Source organism: Dermacentor andersoni, chromosome 1 (assembly GCF_023375885.2).
Source record: "Dermacentor andersoni chromosome 1, qqDerAnde1_hic_scaffold, whole genome shotgun sequence".
Classification (NCBI taxonomy): domain Eukaryota; kingdom Metazoa; phylum Arthropoda; class Arachnida; order Ixodida; family Ixodidae; genus Dermacentor; species Dermacentor andersoni.
The window spans coordinates 377,450,124-377,471,402 of NC_092814.1; the positions used below are offsets into that span (position 1 = coordinate 377,450,124).

The 21,279-nt window shown below is 49.0% G+C and overlaps 1 long non-coding RNA gene across 1 annotated transcript; it reads left to right on the plus strand.

The window, feature by feature from the left end:
• Positions 1-1,158: 1,158 nt before the first annotated feature.
• LOC129381835 (uncharacterized) lies at positions 1,159-15,520 on the plus strand. The gene is made up of 3 exons (XR_008609970.2): positions 1,159-1,246; positions 10,602-10,679; positions 15,278-15,520. It is a non-coding gene; the product is annotated as an uncharacterized lncRNA (long non-coding RNA).
• Positions 15,521-21,279: the final 5,759 nt, after the last annotated feature.

Here is a 21,279-nt window from a genome sequence, read left to right on the forward strand (position 1 = left end):
ATGCTTTGCGAACAGAACTATTTCGGGACGTAACCAATTACTTACAAAATGTGATACTCGCATGTAGACAGCGTGCAAGAGATTGTAGATCATTTTTTAATTAGCGCTGATTCATCTAATGGTGACGATCACTCTTGGAGCTGGAATGCACGACCGGTATGAAAAAAAAAACTACGGTATATCCCGAAAAGACATATGTAAAGATATGCGAAAATATATGGCAGTAAAGCAGATATGCACATGTGTGCAAATAAAAACAGGAAAGTAACATTAAAACTGTGATAGACTGGAGGTTGATCGATGGAGTTATGGTAATATTATGAGGGTGTAATACATTCACTCGTCTTGCTGGTTAAATAAGTATTACACCACCGAACTGCGGCTGCTTTCCCAAACTTCAAAACCTACTCTTGGCTGCTAGGAGGTCAGGTGAAACTTTTCAGGAAAGCAGGAAACATAATGTTCTGTTTCTTTTGGTAAAGGCACACGAGACGACTTGAAAAAACTACAAACGGCAAAGCGGGTGCACATTCCAAAACTATGCGGACGATGATACAACCGAAGATGAAGAAAAAAAGAAAGGTAATGATATTTTACCAAGTGTCACAGCAGTATAAGCCAAATACATCAACAAAGTACAGCATGCATTGTTTGCACATTTCGTTTAGCCTAAATTAAAATTGTACGCCAGTGCGCAGTGGGAGACGCCCACTGCGCGCTGATGTGCGTCCTGCAGGACTTGTATTAAAGTTTGTCCAATCCAATCCTCCATACACATGTATGAGCTGTTGGATAGTAGTGCTGCTCCACCAATAGTTTTTCACGAGGGAAGTGTGCATGCCTTCTTTTTTTCTGTCTGTAGAAGCGAAAGCATCATCGTGCCACTGCAAAGACAATGGCATACGAAGAGATTTTGCAATGAAATGTGAAGGCTGCATTAATCAGCAACGATTGTGTTCCAACAAGCCAAGTTGGACAAAGAAAGGTAAGTGCAACTTGAATTTAGTAGCTAGCTGATATGTATTGCAAGGGTGACATTTATTTTGCCTGCAGGGAGCGAAACGGACACAAACTCCGTCGAGTTCGTCGTGTGAAAGCGACTCGCTTTGTTCTAGGAGCGAGTTGCTTCAAGCAATAAAAGAAAATAATTGGAAGCAAAGAGCCCTGGATATCCATAACCAAAATCGAAAGCTACTTGAGCAAACATTCTGATTGCAACGCTAACTCAAGTCACAGATATTTAACTGTAAGTGCCTAACTATTGTTTCATGCTGGTGTTCAACTTTGTATTGCAAGGAATGCGCACTTGACAATCACAAGTTTATAAAAGACACAAATCATGTATTCTAATTACTGTTTTAGTGGAAGAGAGATTTAAATTCCTCCCATCTGGCGTGCCTGCAAGTCCTGCAGGCTCTGAAAGGGCCCAAATGCCACTTGAAGGTGATGACGAGAGACATGGTAAGCAGTTATCAGAAGTCAAGGGCATTGTTATGAAGGGGACCAAAGTCGTCATCCCAAAGGCTATAAGAGTGTAAATACTCGGTCGCATTTATGAAGGTCACTTAGACATAAATAAGTGCAAAGCGAGAGCCCGTCACTTGGTTTTTTGGCCGCGAATGAATACGGACATTGAAAACATGGTCAAGACCTGTTCTGTTTGTCAAAAATACGCGTACAAACAACAAACCGAACCAGTGGTGCTTAGGCCTATCCCAGGCCATGCCTGGTACAGGGTAGGTGTTGACATTTCTATGTACGGCGGAAACTCCTACCTGTGCGTGTTTGACGCGGTTGCAAACCTTCCTGAAGTCGAAAAGCTAATCGACACAACGACGTGCACTGTCATTGCTACACTTAGTTCAATTTTTGCAAGGTATGGAATTCCGTTGGAAGTCTGCACCGACAACGGTCCTCAGTTTTCATCTCATCAATTTGCTTTGTTCGCATCCAGATACGAATTCAAGCATGTGACGTCGAGTCAGAGATTCCCCCGATCCAATGGCCTCGCCGAGAAAGGAGTCCAAATTGTGAAAAGAAAAATGAAGAAGACTGGCCAGCTCAACGAGGACTTCTGGTTGGGTCTACTCGGCTATCGCTCGACTCCACTAGCCGAAGGCCGGTCCCCTGGAGAACTCCTCCAAGGCAGGAAGTTACGCACTCGGTTACCAGACTTCGTGTCATGCTCCAGTCAACTGACGTCTCGGTGCCAACCACGCAGCCAAAGGCCATACAAAGGGAAAAGCCTGCAGCACTCAAGAAAGATGCAGTTGTACGAGTACGAGGGGATGCATGGGACTGCAAAGCTCGAGTCATGGGCCTGGTAGCACCAAGGTCTTATCTCGTCTTTGTTTATGACATCACCCAAGAAGTCAATTTCGGTCAGACCGAATTTGCATTTCCCCGCGTTGAGCGTTAGGCCGGCCTTTGTAGCTAGTTGCAAGACTGTGCGGAGGCGAGTATCGTGCTCTTCCCTTGTTCTCCCCCATATCAGTATGTCGTCGATATAGATTCGCACCCATGAAGCCTGGTCGAATATTTCATTCATAGTTCTCTGGAAAACTTCAGGCGCCGAAGCAATGCCGAAGGGAAGTCTCAAGAAACGGTAGCGTCCAAAAGGCGTCCCAATTGTGCACACCTTTGATGTAGCCTCATCTAAGGGGATTTGATGGAAGCCCGAGTACGCGTCGATGAGAGAGAAAAAAAAGCAGCACCAGCAAGCTCAGCCTCAATGTCTTCTCGTCGCGGCATTTGATAATGCTCTCGCTTTAGGCACTCGTTAATTCGCCTCGGGTCAATGCATATGCGTAGTTTCCTATCCTTTTTGCGTTCTGCAACAAACGGGCTCACCCAGACCGTCGGTTCGCTGACTTTGGCCACGATTCCATCACGTTCCATCCAATCCAGCTCTTCTCGCAGGGGCTCGAGCAACGCGAAGGGCACCCGTCGCACCGGCTGGACTACCGGTGTTGCATGCTCCCGCAGAACCATGTGGTACTGGCGTGCTAGACAGCAGATGCCCTGAAACAGCTCGGGAAATTCCTTGACCAGTTGTTCAGTGCTGTTCGTGTGCACAGCGTTGACAGAACGAAACACTATTCCTAACGCTTCGCTTGCAGACAGCCCAAGTATGGCTTGGCTGCTCTTCTTTAAAATGAAGAAGTCGAAATGCCCACTTCGGTCGTTCACAGCCACTTGTAGCGTAGCGACCCCGATGTGCTTTATAACGTCGCCGGTGTATGAGCGGAGGGGCTTGCTCTTAAAGCAGACTTCGCTTTGAGTCTTTCAAAAACGGAGTAAGGCAACAAATTCGCTTGCGAGCCTGTGTCTACTTTCAGAGACATTAGTTGGGAAGCTACTCTCGCGTGGACGACCCAATCGGCTCTGTTGCCTGTGCTGACGTCGAGGATTTCGAATCCTTCCAGCTCGTCACGTACTTCGCTCACTTGAGAACTTTTTCTGCAACAGGCCGAGAAGTGGCCAACGCCACGGCACCGAAAGCATGTTTTGCCGAATGCTGGGCATCTGCCACGTTCGTGGACGCGGTTACACTTAGAGCACTTGAACTGCCTGCGCGCTTTGATCTGAGCCACTTCCTGTTCTCGTTGAGCCGCGTCATGCTCCGAACCTTCTACAGGGTGTTCACAAGCTGAACATTTGCCTTGCTGGCGCGTTTTAATTTGTGCTACTTGCTTCTCCACTTGAACCCATACATTGTTTTGCTCCGCGCATACCTTTTCAGCTTTGCAAATTTCCTCCGCCTTCAGTAACGTAAGGTCCTTAACTTTCAGCATCTTTTCGCGCAACTTCGCATTCTTTGTTCCAAAGACAATCTGGTCCCTGACCATGGAGTCACTTAGGCTTCCAAAATTGCAACTTCGTGCAAGTCTCTTCAAGTCCCGTGAAAAATGTTCGAAAGGTTCGGCCTGAACTTGCGTTCTTGAGCGGAAGACATACCGTTCGTACACTTCGTTCTGCTGCTGCTGGCAGTACTCAAACTTCTAAGCAACTGTTTCATAATCTTCCTTGTTTTCGTTCTCCGAGAAGAAAAAATTGTTAAATACCTATAGGGCGTCCTCTCCGACCACGGTGAGCAGCAGTGCGGTCTTAGCTCCCGGCGTCCGTGGTTCTTTCGGCGGCTCCGTGGCCTGTAGGAACAGCTCGAACCGCTGCTTGAAGAGGCTCCAGTTCTTCGCGGTGCTGCCGGACAGCACCAGCGGCTGCGGTGGCTTCACTAAATCCATCGTGCCCGTGCACAGCAACGCCCCTTCCACAAGCGTGTTACTGCATACGTGAGGGCGATCCCACTTCAGACACCATGTTCCGGCGTCCAACAATGAACACGCAGCGTGAAAGCAACCAGAAGAAGAACGTTTATTCGGGATTGCTTCCCAACATATATAGTGTACCGGCGGCTGCATGATAACAGCCACGTGTTATAGATAGCATGCTGACCAGGGCACATGCATAGAGCGCATGCGCGTCTGATACAATACAAGATTTACATTCCTGCTGTTGGCTTATGTGCTTTTGAAGAAGCATATTCATCTTTGGTGAAAGCCGAGGGAGAAAGATATATATATATATATATATATATATATATATATTGACACGTGTACTTGTTCTTTATCGGGCGACACGATTCACCACCTAACAAATGTTATCGTACAGCGCAGGACGCGCCTGCATGTATCAGAAGTTTCTGGAATGTTATCGATGCTTCCATCCGCTGTCTGTGACCGAACCTTGTGTAATCTGATCGCATGTGTGCGCGACGCGAATAATGTGGAACATTGTAGAAGGCACGCAGGTCCCAGCGATTACTCTGGAACATTTGACGACTGATGTAGAAAAGCGGACGCGCTTGACCCGCTGATCAGATTTTCGATGATCACCGACTGGGTTCGCGGCTGTCGCCGTCCTTTGAGTTTAGCCTGTTCTTGAGGGCACGAGTTCGCCCAATAAAACGCTAGTTTTGTCTTTCCCAATTTGGCTATTTTCTTTACCGTCACTGCCACGTGACATCTGGTGGAGGTGCTTGTTCGTTCATGTACCGGACGCCCCCGACAAACCGTGATCCAAGCCCTGACCGCAAAGAGAACACCAACGTAGTCCAGGACCATCGAGCAAGCCGCCGTCTTCAACAGCTGCCCCCGGAGCACGGACTTCTACCTGAGAAGACCAAGAAGATTGTGGCCAAGGCAACCCCTATGGCAGCCCCAGCGTCCCCCATCGTGCTGCAGCAGCCCAGGGAGCCTCCGACGTTCCGCGGTTCAACACTCGAGGACCCGGAAACCTAGCTTGAGACGTATGAGAGGGTCACGGCATTTAACAGTTGGAACAGCGACGACAAACTGCGACATGTCTTCTTCGCATTGGAAGACGCTGCCAGGACGTGGTTTGAAAACCGAGAAGCCACCTTAACGACGTGGGACCTGTTACGAAGCGGCTTCCTGCAGACCTTCACAAGCGTCGTACGGCGAGAACGAGCCCAAGCACTACTAGAAACCCGAGTGCAGCTGTCTAATGAAACCACCGCGATCTTTACAGAAGAAATGAGCCGCCTATTCCGCCACGCCGACCCGGAAATGTCTCAGGAGAAGAAAGTCCGCCTACTGATGCGTGGTGTAAAGGAGGAACTTTTCGCCGGAATGGTGCGAAGCCCACCGAAGACTGTCGACGAGTTTCTTCGCGAGGCTACTAGCATCGGGAAGACACTGGAAATTCGGAACCGGCAATTCAATCGCCGCACAAACTCGACAAGCTACGCCGGAGTTCAGTCACTGGCCACCGACGACCTGCGCGAGACTATCCGAGCGGTCATGCGGGAGGAGCTACAGAAGCTGTTCCCGTCATCACAGCCTCAAGTGGCTCCGATTGCCGACGCCGTACGTGAGGAGCTCCAAAAACTCGGAGTAGCCCCTGAATCGCCGCAGCCTCAGCCGCAAGCGATGACATACGCCGCTGCAGCCCGCCGTCACGTTCCCCCTCCGCGCCCACGGCAGGGCCCAGTGACGACACAGTTCCGTCGTCCACCACCAACCCCGCCGCCCGCACGCCAACCCGTCACCCCACGCGGCATTCCAAGGAAGACTGACGTTTGGCGCGCCCCTGACCATCGCCCGCTTTGCTATCACTGCGGAGAAGCCGGGCACATCTACCGCCGATGCCCATACCGGGAGATGGGACTCCGAGGGTTCGCCGTGAACGCGCCGCGACCACAGATTGGCGAACGACCTCGCGATATCGCCGACTACCTCGCCGCCACTCAGTGGAGCCCTCGACGACCGTCCCGTTCACCGTCACCAGGCCGTTACCTGTCGCCGCAGCGCCGACCATACACTGGCCCAGCCCGGGGCCGGTCTGCGAGCCCATATCCGGAAAACTAAAAGCAGCAACCGATGGAGGTGCGGTTGCTGTTCGTCGAACTGACGAAGATCCTCCGACGCCGACGGAGACGCCGAAGAGACCATCTCGACGACATAATAACGATACGTCGCCGTCCCGACGAAGTCTAGAAGCAAAGAATACGACGACGAAAGACGACCTGACGACGTCACATACCAGCCACAGGTCAACGCGACGCCGCCGTGATCCGACGCCAAGACCGAACTGTAATGCAAGACAAAGAACCACCGACCTCGACGTGCTTCTCGACGGCCGCGCAGTCCCCAGCCTTAGTGGACACAGGGGCTGATTACTCCGTCGAGTGGACACATCGCCACCCAGTTGAAGAAAGTGAAGACTACTAGGGAAGGCCCTCAAATTCGCACCGCTGGAGGACACCTCATAACGCCGACTGGAATGTGCACGGCAAGAATTACCATTCACGACCGGACTTACCCTGCCACCTTCGTTATCCTCCAACAGTGTTCACGAGACGTCATTCTCGGCATGGACTTCCTGAACCAACACGGCGCAATCATCGACCTGAAGTCGAAGTCAATAACGCTGTCGGAAGATCAAGCGATACCGCCGGAGAGCCTTCCTAGTCACCGCGCCTTGAGTGTGCTCGAAGATCAAGTGAACATTCCGCCTCGTCCAGCATTGTTATTTCGGTCGGCACCGAAACACCTGCTGACGTAGAAGGCGTCATCGAAGGCGACCAACGTCTACTGCTCGATCGCGAAATTTGCGTCGCAAGAGCAATCGCTCGACTGCACGGAGGAAACACGAAAGTGTTGCTGACAAACTTCAGCCAGGAGTTCAAGCACATCAACAAGGGCACGACGATCGCATACATCGAGGAAATTCTAAAAACCAGCAATGCATTTGTCCTCTCGGATTTTGCCACATCTACCCCGACGACCGTAGTTCCCGAACCAGACTTCGACATAAATCCAAGTCTTCCCATGATTAAGCAACAACAGCTCAGAAGTTTACTTCGACGATACAAAGAGTGCTTTTCGACGTCATCAAGGATTCGACAAACGCCACTCGCAAAGCATAGCATAATAACCGAGGAGTGTGCTCGACCACTCCGCCAGAGCCCTTGTCGAGTTTCTGCGCGAGAATGTGAGGCTATAAGGCACCAAGTCGACGAAATGCTGCGCGACGACATCATCCAGCCGTCAAAAAGCCCGTGGGCATCTCCTATAGTCTTGGTGAAGAAAAAGTACGGAACCCTACGTTTCTGCGTCGATTATCGTCGTCTGAACAAGATCACGAAGGAAGACGTATACCGCCTCCCGCGAATAGAAGACGCATTGGATCGGCTCTGCAACGCTAAATGCTTCTCGTCGATGGACCTCAAGTCTGGCTATTGACAAATAGAAGTCGACGAAAGAGATCGCGAAAAGACCGCCTTCATCACCCCAGACGGCCTCTACGAGTTCAAGGTTATGCCATTCGGACTGTGCTCGGCGCCTGCAACGTTCCAGCGCCTGATGGACACGGTTTTAGCAGGATAGAAGTACCAGACCTGTCTCGTATACTTGGATGACGTCGTCGTCTTCGCCGGAAATTTCGACGATCACCTTAGGCGGCTTGCAACAGTACTAGAGGCCTTCAAGTCATCAGGGCTTACTCTGAAGCCGGAAAAGTGCCGCTTCGCTTACGAGGAGCTTCTGTTTTTAGGCCACGTCATCAGTGAATCTGGAGTCCACCCCGACCCGCAGAAGACAGCTGCCATAGCAAAGTTCCCGCAGCCCATCGACAAGAAGGCAGTGCGTAGATTCCTTGGCATGTGTGCCTACTATAGGCACTTTGTCAAGGACTTTTCACCCATCGTGGAGCCGCTAACACATCTAACCCAATGTGATGCTGAGTTCGAGTGGGAAACGCCGCAGGCCGACGTATTTCAAGACTTGCACACTTCGACGAGGACGCCGATACCGAAATCTACACTGATACCAGTAGCCTAGGCCTCGGTACCCTCCTAGTCCAGAGGAAAGACGGACTTGAACGGATGATATCTTATGCTAGCCGGTCGCTGTCAAAAGCGGAAATCAATTATTCCACGACTGAAAAGGACTGCCTCGCCATCATTTGGGCTACAGCCAAATTCCGCCCTTACCTCTATGGCAGGTCATTCAAAGTCGTCAGCGACCATCACGCGTTGTGTTGGCTAGCTAACTTAAAGGCCCTTCAGGACGGCTCGCGCTGTGGAGCCTCAGACTGCAAGAATATGACGTCACGGTAATCTACAAGTCCCGACGAAAACACTCTGACGCCGACTGCCTATCACGCGCCCCCATCGATCCCCCGCCGCAAGACGACGAGGGCGACGACGCCTTCCTCGGAATAATAAGCGCGGAAGACTTCACTAAACCGCAACGAGCAGACCCGGAGCTAAAAGGCCTCGTCGATTATTTGGAAGGGCACACCGACGTTGTCCCTAGGGCACTTAAGCGCGGATTGTCTTCGTTCACGCTTCAAAACAACCTACTCGTGAAAAAGAACTTCTCACCAGTCCGCGCCAACTACCTTGTTGTTCCGTCGGCGCTGCGTCCAGAAGTACTGCACGCACTACATGACGATCCGACCGCTGGCCACCTCGGTTTCTCCCGGACTCTATCGAGGATACAAGAAAGATATTACTGGCCACGCCTAACAGCCGATGTCGCCCGTTACGACAAGACCTTTTGAGACTGTTAGCGACGCAAGACACCACCGACAAGGCCAGCGGGATTACTACAGCCGATCAAGCCTCCTTACCGACCTTTTCAGCAGATCGGGATGGGCTTGCCGGGACCGTTTCCTACATCAACTTCCGGAAATAAGTGGATCGTCGTGGCGACGGACTATCTCACCCGCTTCGCTTAACCTAAAGCTTTACCGAAAGGCAGCGCAGCCGAAGTGGTGAAAATTTTTCGTCGAGAACATCCTCCTGCGACATGGTGCTCCAGAAGTCCTCATCACCGACAGAGGAACGGCTTTTACAACATAGCTCACCCAAGCCATTCTGCAATACAGCCAGACAAGCCACAGGAGGACAACTGCTTACCACCCGCAGACGAATAGTCTCACGGAGCGCCTGAACAAGACCCTCGCCGACATGCTAGCAATGTACGTCGACGTTGAACATAAGACCCGGGATGCCGTCCTGCCGTACGTAACGTTTGCTTACAACACGGCGGTGCAAGAAACAACACAGATCACGCCATTTAAGCTGGTTTACGGCAGGAAACCTGACGACGACGCTCGACGCCATGCTGCCGCACGTCACTGACGACGAGAATCTTGACGTCGCTACCTATCTCCAGCGCGCCGAAGAAGCCCGACAGCTCGCCCGCCTACGGATCAAGAACCAGCAGTGTACCGACAGCCGACAGTACAACCTCCGACGACGCTTCGTCGAGTACCAGCCCGGCGACCGTGTTTGGGTATGGACCCCGATACGCCGACGAGGACTGAGTGAGAAACTATTGCGACGCTATTTCGGACCCTACAAGGTCATCCGACGTATTGGCGCACTGGACTATGAGGTCGCGCCAGACGGCATTTTGCATTCACAGCGGCGCCGCGCACGATCTGAAGTGTTCCACGTGGTGCGTCTTAAACCTTTTTACGGACGCTGACGCACTTCCCTCATTTTGTTTTCTTTGCTACGAGTTCTTTTCTTTATTACTTTCGTTTGTTTGCAGCATCGGGTCGATGCTTTTTAAGAGGGAGGTATTGACACGCGTACTTGTTTGTCTTTATCGGGCGACACATTTCCCCGCCTAACAAATGTTATCGTGCAGCGCAGGACGCGCCTGCATGTATCAGAAGTTTATGGAATGTTATCGATGCTTCCATCCGCTGTCTGTGACCAAATCTTGCGTAATCTGATCGCATATGTGCGCGACGCGAATAATGTAGAACTTTGTAGAAGGCACGCCGGTCCCAGCGATTACTCTGGAACATTCGACGACTGATGTATAAAAGTGGACGCGCTTGACCCACTGATCAGATTTTCGACGATCACCGACTGTGCTCGCCGCTGTCGCCGTTCTTTGAGTATAGCCTGTTCTTGAGGGCACAAGTTCGCCCAATAAAACGCTAGTTTCGTCTTTCCCAGTTTGGCTGTTTTCTTTACCGTCACTACCACGTGACAATATATATATATATATATATATATATATATATATATATATATATTCTGTATATTCTCCATGCAGATCTGCCAGCCACTCCACCAGCGCTGCGGTATATTCCCGATGCTGAGCCCACTGCATAACAGCGTGCCCAGACTGAAGGTAATTTTAAACAGCATAAATTTGTACTGCCAATGCTATTCATATGTCATAACCATTCCCATCATCCAAATGTGTACTCAGTGAAATGTACATTGCATTTCTTCCTGTCAATTCCAGAGCTGCTATTGGAACACATTCGAGTACGATTGAGTGCTCCTTGGGGTATAAACCAGGAGTCCATTGCTTACAAAGGTTTAGATAGCATGACCCCCTTCCAGCAAATCATCATCATCATCATCATCATCATTATCATCATTAGCCTGGCTACGCCCACTGCAGGGCAAAGGCCTCTCCCATGAGGATAGCAACAGGGGCTTGTTGGTACGGCAAAACTTATTTTGTTATAGCGCAAGCTTTACAAGGACAACAGAAGGCACATCTTACACACACGATTTTCTCTTGAGCGCTGTGTGTGTCAGATGTGCCTTCTGTTGTCCTTGTCAAGCTTGCGCTATAACAAAATAAGATATTCGTCTCCCATACTTCTGCAACAACCCCGTTCATGTGCTAATAGTGACCATGTTGTCCCTGCAAACTTCTTAATCTCATCCGCCCACCTAACTTTCTGCCGCCCCCTGCTACGTTTCCCTTCCCTTGGAATCCAGCACGTAACCCTTAATGACCATCGGTTATCTTCCCTCCTCATTACATGTCCTGCCCATGCCAATTTCTTTTTCTTGATTTCAACTAAAATGTCATTAACTCGCCTTTGTTCCATCACCCAATCTGCTCTTTTCTTATCCCTTAACGTTACACCCATCATTATTCTTCTTTCCATAGCTCGTTGCGTCGTCCTCAATTTAAGTAGAAGCCTTTCCGTAAGCCTCCAGGTTTCTGCCCCATACGTGAGTACTGGTAAGGCACAGCTGTTATACACTTTCCTCTTGAGGGATAGTGGCAACCTGCTGTTCATGATTTGAGAATGCCTGCCAAACGCACCCCAGCCCATCCTTATTCTTCTGGTTATTTCAGTCTCATGATCCGGATCCGTGGTCACTACCTGCCCTAAGTAGATGTATTCCCTTACCACTTCCAGTGCCTCGCTACCTATCGTAAACTGCTGTTCTCTTCCGAGACTGTTAAGCATTACTTTAGTTTTCTGCAGATTAATATTTAGACCCACCCTTCTGCTTTGCCTCTCCAGGTCAGTGAGCATGCATTGCAATTGGTCCTCTGAGTTGCTAAGCAAGGCAATATCATCAGCGAATTGCAAGTTACTAAGGTATTCTCCATTTACTCTTATCCCCAATTCTCCCCAATCCAGGTTTCTGAATACGTCCTGTAAACACGCTGTGAATAGCATTGGAGAGATCGTATCTCCTTGCCTGACGCCTTTCTTTATTGGGATTTTGTTGCTTTCTTTATGGCGGACTACGGTGGCTGTGGAGCCGCTATAGACATCTTTCAGTATTTTTACATACGGCTCGTCTACACCCTGATTCCGTATTGTCTCCGTGACTGCTGAGGTTTCGACTGAATCAAACGCTTTCTCGTAATCAATGAAAGCTATATATACGGGTTGGTTATATTCCGTACATTTCTCTATCACCTGATTGATAGTGAGAATATGATCTATTGTTGAGTAGCCTTTACGGAATCCTGCCTGGTCCTTTGGTTGACCGAAGTCTAAGGTGTTCCTGATTCTATTTGCGGTTATCTTGGTAAATACGCTGTAGGCAACGGAGAGTTAGCTGATCGGTCTTTAATTTTTCAAGTCTTTGGAGTCCCCTTTCTTATGGATTAAGATTTTGTTGGCGTTCCTCCAGGATTCCGGTACGCTCGAGGTCATGGGGCATTGTTTATACAGGGCGGCCAGTTTTTCTAGAACAATCTGCCCACCATCCTTCAACAAATCTGCTGTTACCTGATCCTCCCCAGCTGCCTTCCCCATTTTGCATGTTTCCGAAGGCTTTCTTTACTTCTTCCGGCGTTACTTGTAGGATTTCAAATTCCTCTAGACTATTCTCTCCTCCATTATCGTCGTGGGTGTCACTGGTACTGTGTAAATCTCTATAGAACTCCTCAGCCACTATCCACTAGCTATCCTAGCCACTATCCAGCATGTATATTGCCATAAAAGCATTGCGAATTTCAGAAAAGGGAAATGCTTTGAATCCCCGCAATCATATCCCTGTCAGTGCCACGGTGCTTGTGTCATTGTCCCAGTAAATGACATTGCTTTACATATGGCTGCATGTGCTTATTCAGACTGTGCTTCCATGACTGCTAGTGTGAATGAGCACTAAATTTCTATTAAATGGTTTACTTGAGACCGAGGCACACATATACACTGAGGATGCACATGTGCCTTCACCAATGCCATGTATATTGGGAAGACTTCTTGTTTTGGTACATGAGAAAACGGGCACCATATCATAGTGCACACCAGAACCGATGAAATACTTTTTTTCTGGCAGAGGGAGGGACAAAGGGCACCTAAAGTTGCAGCGATTGCTTCTACAGCTATTATTCTTGTTACTTTGACTTTGTCTCGGCAAAACCAAGGTTTGTAAAAAAATAGTATGCGTCCATATGTGCTAAATGCAACACTATAGCCACTTATTACGTCCTTTCTTGACATGATAACACTTGCTTAATATAACCTTCAGGCAGTGGCCCATCTGGCTCACTCGCTAAACAACTGCTTTCTTGCACGTCACATAAGGCATTAAATGACATTTTTTGCAAGCATGCATATGTTCTTTCTGGTTGTAGACTACTCTTGCGAATTGTTTCTGACTTGCATGGGGCCAAAAAGCTACCTTAACGGCGCAGTCTTCCAGCCTTTTCAAGTCGACATTATGGGCAGCACTGTCGCTATTGCGCTGTACTTGCGTAAAATCTTGCACAGTTTGAGAGGTCTGACAGAATGTGTTGTTAAAATAGTTTTTCAGTCCCAAGATGGTCAAGGGCAATATGCAAGAAGAGTAGTAGTCCACTACCAGATAGGACGTGCGTATTCTTGCAAAAAAATGGCTTTTAGTACTTTTTGTGGATTGCAAAGAAGCAGTTGTTTAGCGCATACCACAGTTCTTTAGCAAGCTCTGCGCCAGCTAGTTGCGCCATTGCCTGAATGCTAAATTAAGAGAGCATTATAATGGCAGGAAAAAATACAGTGAGCAGCTTGTGTTTAGTGAGCAGGTTGTGTTTCATTGTAGCACATTTGGGTGCAAATCATACGTTCAAGGGATCTTAGCTTTGCAAAAAGACAGAGTAATAAGATTAGTCATTGTAAGCAGCGAAAATTGCAAAGATAGCTTTACTCTGCCGCCTCTTCTGTCAGAAAAAGAATTGTCATTTTTAATGGGCCATAGTCTGTGCTCTGACACTGACAGTTTTTTGGCACAAAAAGTCTTATCACTAGCTGTGGCATTTAAAAGTGTGCGTGCGTGTGCGTGCGCGCGTGCGTGTGCGTGCGCGCGTGCGTGCGTGTGCGTGCGCGCGTGCGTGTGCGTGCGCGCGTGCGTGCGTGTGCGTGCGTGCGTGTGCGCGTGCGTGTGCGCGTGCGTGCGTGTGCGTGTGCGCGTGCGTGCGTGCGTGCGTGTGCGTGCGTGTGCGTGCGTGTGCGTGCGTGCGTGCGTGCGTGTGTGTGTCAGTACCACTCATTGAACGTAAGCTTCTGTCTCACTCCTCTAGCATGTAAAACCTGTTAGAATGTCATACCAACAAGGCCAGATATCAACTGTTGTCTACTAAAAACTAAAAAAGAAGGTGGATGTCGTAATGGGTAAGCTGTCACAAATAGTTAATGCCACCACTAAATATGCAGCTTTGGGTTTGAATGCTGCAGCTCACTCAACAGTAAACATTTGGGTAGGTTGTGGTTATACTGAAATGATGGAAGACAGCACAGTATCTCTTTCCGTTGCTTTTCATTGCTTGTACTCCCTCTACTTTACGTTGCTTGGTGGCAGCCTAAGAACTTTGTGCAAGGCCCTGCTACAGAATCGGATAGCGTTTTTTCTGCGTGCTTCTGTGCTTGAAAATGTAGTTCTCAAGATGTGCTGATAGTTTTTATCTATGGGAGTGTCTTGTGTTGTTATATTACTATATTTTTCAAACCAAGAAGTCAAAGCAAATGATTTCAGAACGCTTATGTTCACACTATACAAAGACTTGGCAGCAGTCATAATTTTCCGACGAACATCTATGAAGTAATGATCATAAAATTTTAATTACATTGAAGTGCACAATTCTTGGAAATGCGTAACCCAAGTGACCTTAAGTTGACTGAAGTGAGTTTCAACTGAACCATTGCTGAAAGAACACAAGGGTTGTGTTTAGTCCTAGTTTTTTTGGCACATTGAAAAGTTTGTTTACAAGGCCAAAATGTTTTGTATTAAAAGAACATGCCTTTACTGTGGTGTCATGGGAATGAGCAAGTGTAATTAGCTAGAGCATCTACGCAAATTCTCCCTAAATTAAATAGTGGTACATTTGCCACTTCATTCTTAAGTTATTGCTAGTGCAGATAATGTAATTTACAGATTTGTCATAATAAGAATATTTTCTGTATCGCGCTTGCATAACTTTATCAGTGTATGGTTTTTGAAGTTTTTTTTTTTTTTTACTTATACAAGAAACATAATTCTTTTTAGCTACAATCCAGCACTTGGGCCAGCAGAAGAACATGGATGTGTCCGACACACTGAAGAATTGGTGACGGCTCCTTACTGAAAAAATACAGGACGTTTCGAAGGTGCTTCGAAAGGTGGAATTTAAATAAATAAAAAAAGCTGATCTGCCTTTGTTGCGTGAAATCCATCAGCAGAAAACACCTTTGGTAGGCTTCTACTGCGGCCAGTTGCAATAGGGACCAACTGGGACTAGTTGCAACTGGTACTAACTGGGAATTCTTCCATAAACCAGTTGAACTGGGACCAGTTGCGTCAAAGTTGCAAATTTTCACCTGGGCACCGATCGAGTTGTTTCCTTCACGATACCTCTCACGTAGTCCATTTTTCCGGGTTGCAAAGAAAGCCCGCGAAATATGAAAAAATCTACGTGACGGAGCGCTTGCGCAGTGGTATCGTGCTGCTCTCAAGCGTACGTTCGGTGAACAAGGTCGGCTGCATAGTGACTGGCGACGGTGAAGCGGCAGGGCATTCGTTATCTCGTCGGCAGCGCTCGGCCAGCAGCATGAATTTTCGCCGTCATCTGACGGTAGCCGACCTAGCTCATCGAACGCACGCTTGAATGCAGCACGATACCACTGCGCAGGCGCTCTGTCACGGGGCTTTTTTTTTTTCATATTTCGCGGTCTTTTTTTGCAACCCGGAAAAAAGGACTACATGAGACGCATCGTAAAGCAAACAACTCGATCGGTGGTTTCTGAAGGTGCTCTATAAATCTGCGTATCATACTTGGGGTCCTCAGCCAATAATTAAAAAGTTAGGTAATTAAACATAATGAGTGAGTTAGGGGGAAAACAAAAAAGTGTATAGTTGCTTTAGGCCATTTAGGCCATTTAGGCCTCCAGCGCAAGACGCCCATATGCACGGACGTTGCATCGTTTCGTGCCTAGTGCTGTTACAACGCTGAGGCTTAGCTCGAGCACGGCCTGCGCGGTGGCTCAGAGACGCCGTATCGATGGTGATCTTGACGGCACCGAGGAAGGTCGCGGGAAGCGTCCGTTGTCGAGGTCGGAATAGGGCGAGGGAAAGTGAGCGACTGCCGTTGACGCAAGAGCTCCAAACCTGAAGTTCGCACCCAGTAGTAGCTCCTAGAGTGGCGTTATGAAGAGGCCATGGGCAGCGAACGATTCGCGCTGCCTCTCATTTCAACGCGTCTGCGAAACTTGAGATTATGCGACCTCCAAAAGTAAGCGTGCGTGAAGCCACCGCACATGCAGCCAAAGATTTACAGTGACGTTTCACTTCGTGAACGCGGGTGACGCGCAAGCCCGTGGGTGCTGTAGCGCACACGACGCTATCGGCCCTCGGCGCGCCTAAACGCCTGCACTGTCCGCATCGCAGATCGTATTCAAGACAGGGCTCGCGCGGTCGCGCCATACGCAGCAGCCGCCGGAGTAGAACGCTCCCTTTTAAACATTCGCTTACTAACTAAATTGACTAGCATGGTGTCAGCGCGCACAGCCAAACATAGACGCTCGATGACCGCGGACACTCGCTGTCAGAACGCTCGCGTGAGGAATCGCAGCAGCAGCGCGAACTGAGGCCGCTTCAACGAAAACTAAGGAATGAGAACACAGCGAACGCGAAGCTACGCGCTGTCGGCCCACCTGGACTGTGCCCCCAAAGCAGATCGTTTTCAATATAGAGCCCGTGCGAACGCTCGCGGCCGGAGTACAACGTACCGCTTCCCCTCCCCCGGTGGTGCTTTTGGAATTGCTAGTGAGTACAGCGGGGCGTGGCGCTTTTCACGGCGCTCGAGGTTGCTGCGCAGGCGCGAGTAAGTGTGGGTGCGAGAGTGAAAATCTGGGGTCCTTTGCTCCTTGAATATGTCAGTCTGGCTAGGCACAACAGAGGAAGTTTCTTAACGCGTGTTGCATGCGTTTGTCCCCTAGGCATGGCGACATTGCGGAGTGCGGTCCAGTTTCTTTACGCTCCGCCGCTGGCTGCTCGCGCGGTGAGGCAGTGGGCACGGACGCTCCATATCGCTTTGTCTGAAGGGGCAAGGTTCTGACTGGTGTTGTATATGTCGCGGGTCGCTTTTTTAGTCGCGACGATAGATTGCATTTTTTACAAGCGCTGCTCCAGGAAAGCACATGTAACCGGCAAACGGAGGCCTCAGGAGAGCACCTCAGGTTATATTAAAGCAGGCGGCGCAGGATCTCCGGGGCACCCAAGCGGTATAGGGGGGATCAAAGCTGGAAGCAGGGCGGCCCGTGGGTTGGGACCGCGAAGGCCGAACGATGCCAGGGTGCGTTCGCATAAAAAATTGGCTGTCTGCGACAGCGGACAGCCGATCTTATACTATCCTGGCACGCGCAGGCCATCTGCGAGCCCCAACCCACGGACCAGTCCGGGTTCTAGCATTGATGTCCCCGTTGCCGCTTTGGTGTCCTGGAGGCGCCGCCAATATTATAATGCGAAATAATGACACCTTGTTTTAATTAGTAAAAAACACGATTGAATAAATATAATTGCGTCGAGCCGCTAACTTGCGATGCTAAGTTCAGCACTACCGCGCCCCGCGACTTCTGCCGGCACGCCTAGGGACAAGAGCATACAACACGCGCTAAGAAACTCCTCCGTAGTGCCTAGGCAGAGTCGCATATTCAAAAAGCAAAAGTCTCCACATTTCCTCTCTCGCACCCGCTCTTACTCGCGCATGCGCGCGAACGTCCGTCATCTCCGCAAGTGCCACGCCCCGCTGTACCTGCTAGCAATTGGAAATACGCCCCCCCTCCCTCGGTGTCATGCGCGTGAAGGAATACGGCGGGCTTCCCCCCTTGCCCACGCTAGCGCACGCGAGATTGAGCCGCCATCGTCGTCTCACCGTCATACGCTTTCACTCTCACACTGCGTCCGGCGCGCACGGACGATGTTATCGCAGTACGTCTGTATCGAAAACAATACCTGTGGCAACTGCCTGATGAGGTCAAGCCGGCGCGCTACCAACATTCGGCCTCCGCGACGCTTCGCCTCGTTTGTCCTTCCCGCCTTCGCTCAACGTTACCTACTTTCCTCTAGGTAGCGCTAGCGCTAACTGGTTGGCTTGAGATGTTGTGACGGATGGACGTGCTTTTTAGGGTTCCGTGGCGGCAACGAAATCATAAGTTTTTTTGCATTCTTTGAGCTTGCTTCAGTTTTTGATTTGCTGATATTTTTGCATTTAAATAATAATTGGGTAGTTCTTTTTTTTGTCTCTTTTTTTTCGTGTGCGCGGGTGTGTTTCGTGTACATTTGGTTTTGCAGGATAGTCAGAGCATCCCTTCGCGCAACGTACTTCAGCACGTGCAACCGGGTGGGACACTGAGTCTTTGTAGCCTTTAAATATTAGCTTGGAAGTGGCAAGACTAATAGCTATTAGTGGTTTTACTGTGTGTGTGTGTTGGTAGGAAAGTGAGAGCGTGGTCGCGTGGTTGAACACGTGCGAAAACGTCTCATACCTTAAGTCTCAGCAGCATTGATTGCTTTTAAAACATTGGTGAGAATTACTTTGCGACATTTTAAGGATTTAGATCCTGTGTGTATCGTTTTTTGCCAGAAGGCACGCACTCTGCATTATTATAGTATTACAGTATTATAGTATCTGCATTAGAAAAAGTCGTGCAATACATGCCAAGAAAGCCGGGAAAGCAGGCAGTGTGTGGGGGGTCTCTCAAGGTAGATGAGGGGACGGATGAGAATGGAGAGGGAATCGAGTCAATCGGCACATACAGTGATGTCGATGCGAGGCTGAAGGAAATGGAGGCTTTCCAGGAAGAGCTTGTCAAAGAGGTTGAAGAGCTCAAAAATGAGCTAAATAGGGAGCGTGATGCACGGAACGTAGTGGAAAAAAGACTTGAAGCAGCCGAGGAATAGCTGAGCAGGGCCGCCATTGTGGACGAGAATGGTCGCGACAATGGAACGCAGTCCCCCGACGTGACAGGGAGGGGGCCAGCAAAGTACGTGGAATGCGTGCAACGTGGTGAGGGGTTAGCTGGAAAGAACGGCACCTACCTCGAAGCCGCCATGCGGAAAAAACAGGAGCGCATGGGTCAATGCCCCTTGTCAAGACCGAATCGCGCGGAAAAGGACAAAGGGAAGCAGGGAGAGGTAGGAGAGAGTGAAATAATCATTATCGCCGGCGGCTCAAACCTGGATAGGTGCTCAGAAGCAATTGTGGAGAAGGTGAAAGGCGATAAAAGAGTGGCGGTAGAGACATTTCCGGGGCGGACATTGGGTTCTGTCATGGAGTGAGCAAAAGAAAAGCTCGCGGAAAATGCGCACGTGCGCAACCTTGTCATAGTAGCAGTTGGGCTAAATGACGTCCTAAACAGGAAAGGGACAGAACTAGCCCAGCGCTTGGCGAAGGGGGTGGATGATTTGCGCAAGCTGTCCCCTCAGGTGCAGATCGTAGTGTGCACGGTGCCTGAGGTGCCTGTACGTGACAGTCACGTGCAAAGAGCCGTAGCGGCTGCTAATGAGGCGATATGGAAAATGAGCCGAGAGGAAGGTTTCGAGGTTGTCGAAGTAAACAGGGGATCGAGTGAGAAGGTGTGGTGGTTTTCAACGAGACGGTATCCACTTCAATTACAGGCTTGCACGAGCAGTGGGCTGGCGACTTGCTGGTCGCGCTGTTGCTTTTTTAGGGGACCCATGGGCGCTCAAGAGGCCAGTGTACGTAGTAATGAAGGTCCCCTAAGGGAACCTCAGTATAGCATCGCCGTCAATAATAGAAAAAGGAGGAAAGTAAGAAAGAGAGCTGGCCATGCAATAGGCTACATAAACATGCAGGGCGGCAGAAGAAAGGAAAAGTGGGAAGAGATTGAGGATCAGTTAAATAGAGAACAAACAGGGGTGTATGCGGTTACAGACACGCACCATCGAGACTCGGAAGAGCCGCCAGTGATCGAGAATTATGTTTGGGAAGGGTGCAACAGAACTAAGTCGGAAAGAAAGGGAGGGGGAGTCAGAATGCTCATCCATCAGGGAGCCAAATGAAAACGAGTAAATTCAAAATGTCAAGAGCATCTTGGTTATCAGGTACAATGAGTGGGGAAATAAACTTGGCTGGGCGTTACCTATTTGTGGACCGGAAATAATTGCACATAGAAGAATAAAGAATTATTGGAATGCATAAGTGCTGATATTAAGGCTTTCGGGAATGATGCTGAAATTATCCTATTAGGTGACATGAATGCCCACGTACAAGATTTAGATGGCCGTACTGATAACAACCGGAAATCAATGCTAGACCTTTGTGAGCAACATAACCTCGTTATCGTGAACACAGGGCCTAAGTGTGAAGGGTAGATCACGTGGGAAGTGGGAAACCGGCAATCAACCATTGATTACTGTCTGATGACAGAAGGAATTCATGATAATTTGAGACAAATGATCATTGATGAGGAAATGTATAAAAGCATAGGGAGTGACCGTAAATTCATCATTTTGAAAATGGGATATGAGGTTGGGAAAGAGAGCAGGGAGTGCAAAATGGCCAGTCCACATTTTAACGCTGAACAAATATTTATTTATTTATATTATTTATTACTTATTTATAGATACTGCGATCTAAAATCAGATCATAGCAGGGTGGGTACACATAGAAATATGAAAGCATGTAAACACATACAATATTCATCAGATATACAGGCATTTTTCAAACATTGGCGAAGAATACATAACATACAAGCAAATAACGCACACAAATTCTTGACATTACGAAGCAATTTTCAAGCATTGATAAGGAATTCTGGGTAGCAATATCAGAATTAAGATTATTCCAGTCTGTTATTGTCCTAGGAAAAAAAGAATATTTGAAACAGTTATTCCGTGCGTTCATGGGGGTTATTGATAAAGCATGCCTTCGTCTCGTGTTATAACTTGATGAGTAAGTAAAGAACTTGGAAGCGTTAGCCTTATAATGGCCGTTTACAAGTTGAAAGAGGAACTTTAATCGACAAATACGGTTGCGCACAGTCACCGGG